The 2,447-nt window shown below is 41.1% G+C and overlaps 1 non-coding gene across 1 annotated transcript; it reads left to right on the forward strand.

The window, feature by feature from the left end:
* The first annotated feature begins 1,894 nt into the window (after positions 1-1,894).
* Positions 1,895-2,001, forward strand: LOC131173686 (small nucleolar RNA R71). The gene has a single exon (XR_009144000.1). It is a non-coding gene; the product is annotated as a small nucleolar RNA R71 (small nucleolar RNA).
* The last annotated feature ends 446 nt before the right edge of the window (positions 2,002-2,447 follow it).

Genomic DNA, 2,447 nt, shown 5'->3' on the forward strand with positions numbered 1-2,447 from the left:
AGTCCAGAAATACGTACTTTAGTGAGGAGGGGAGAGGTTTAAGCTCTACCTGTTTGTCGTTTTCCTGGAGCTTACCTTTGGTCTGTTCCTCCTTCAACTTCTCCATCTCGGAAGCCTTAGCTAAGGGTATGGATGGATGAGCTGCTAACTGTTGTGCACAGGCTACTATTTCTATATTTTCATCATCTACTGTGTGGCTGTACATAATACACGCTTTAAGAGGATCTTTAAGATGTGTCTTATGAAATTCCTCTTCAACTTGTTTGTTAATTATGTCAACCTTGAAGCATTCATCAGGTTCAAATTTGTGTTTCATTGTATCGAACAAGTTGAACTCCACTTCTTCTTCTCCTACCTTGAGAGTTAGTCAACCATTTTTGACATCTATGATAGCTCTGGCAGTTGCTAAGAATGGTCTTCTCAAGATGATAGGAATTTGTACATCTTCTTCCATCTCAAGGACAATAAAGTCCACTGGAATGAAGAATTTGCCCACTTTGATAGGAATGTTCTCAAGTATACCCACAGGATATTTAATAGACTGATCAGCCAATTGTAATGAGATCGTTGTGGGCTTCAGTTCTCCGATCTCCAGCTTTTTACATATTGATAGGGGCATTAACTGATGCTTGCCCTAAGATCGCAGAGAGCCTTGTCTATTTTCTTGTTGCCAATGAGGCAAGGTATGGAGAAGCTTCCTAGATCTTTCAACTTTAGAGGCAGTTTGTTTTGCAGAATGGCACTGCATTCCTCTGTTAGAGCTATTGTTCCATAGTCTTCTAGCTTTCTTTTCTTTGACAGAATTTCCTTAAGAAATTTGGCATAAGATGGCATCTGAAAAAGTGCTTCAGTGAAGGGGATGTTAATGTAAAGCTTTTATAAAACCTCCAAAAACTTCCTAAACTGCTAGTCCAATTTGGCTTTCTGAAATCTCTGAGGAAAAGGTAGGGGGGCTGGTATGGCTCTAGTAATCTCTTTGTCTTCCTTGCTTCCTCTTCCTGATCTTTCTTAGCTTCTTCCTCTTTTTTCTCTGCTTGGCCTTCAGATTTTTCTATGGTTTCCTCTGTCGGTTCTACCTCTGGTTGTACTAGAGTTCTCCCACTCCTTAGTGCGACTGCCTTACAATGCTCCCTTGGGTTCATTTCTGGTTAGCTAGGCTTGAAGAACTTGCTTGCTGAGCGATTTAATTCTCTAGCATCTTGTTATGAGTAGCAAGTTGGTCCATTCTAGAAGTCAGCTGTTTAATCAATTGAGTTTGTTGTTGTTGAGCTATTAGGAAACCTTCCATCATGGTTTCCATGGTCATTTTCGGTTCAGGTTGTTGAGGTTGTGATGGCTATGCAAAGTTTTGACCTCTGTTCTGAAATCCAGGGGGTGCTGGTGGTTTGTACCCTTGTTACTTGTTTATTAGCTGGTTCTACTGATTGGACCATGAGAAATTTGGGTGGTTCCTCCATCCAGGGTTGTAAGTATTTGAATATGGATTGTTGGGCTGCCTCTAGTTGAAGTTTCCTCCATTATTCACATAGTTCATATGTTCTGTAGGTTCATTGAAATTGTTGTATTCTGAACTCATGTATCCTCCTCCATAGTTGTCCTCGTGTTGACTGTTTGTACCTACTGCATTGGCTTGCATTCTTTCGAGTTTCCTTGTAAGCTTATCAAACTGAGCATTTATCATGCTTAGGGCGTCTACTTCCAGGACCCTTGCAGTTTTCCTTGCATTTCCTCTTTCATTTGACCACTCATAATTATGGTATGCAACCCTTTCTAGAAGTTTAAGCGCTTGTGGCACTGTTTTCTCCATTAGGTCACCCTCTGCAGCTAAATCAACTGTGCTCCTTGTAGAAGGTAGTAACCATTATAGAAATTCTACACTAATAGCCAATCTTCTGTGCCATGGTGTGGACATTCCCTTTGCAGGTCTTTATATCTTTCCCATGCGTCATAGAGTGATTCTCCTTCCTTTTGTTTGAAGGTGTTGAGTTCAAGCCTCAGTTTTACAGTTTTTGCATGTGGAAAATACCTTGCTAGAAAAGCTTGAGATAGGTTTTCCCAAGTAGTGAACATTCCAACCGGTTGAGAAAGTAACCACTTTCTTGCTCTGTCCCAAAGGGACCATGGGAATGCTCTGAGTCTTATTGCTTGATTAAACACTCCATTCATCTTGAATGTATCACATAGGGCAAGAAAGCACTGGAGGTGATAGTGTGGGTCTTCTATTGGTGAACCTACAAACTGGGCTTGTTGAATCATTTGGAGCCATGCTAGTTTTAATTCAAAGTTGTTGGCTTCCACTATGGGTCTAGTGACACTGGGCTGAAATCCTTGGACAGATGAAGCTCCATAATCTCTCAAGAGTCTTAGTCTGTCATTATCATCGGCCATGGTTGGAATTTCAGGATCTCCTTGATCGTGCTCTTGATGTTTCCTTTCCCTTCTAATGG

The sequence above is a fragment of the Hevea brasiliensis genome, chromosome 14 (genome assembly GCF_030052815.1).
Source record: "Hevea brasiliensis isolate MT/VB/25A 57/8 chromosome 14, ASM3005281v1, whole genome shotgun sequence".
Lineage (NCBI taxonomy): Eukaryota > Viridiplantae > Streptophyta > Magnoliopsida > Malpighiales > Euphorbiaceae > Hevea > Hevea brasiliensis.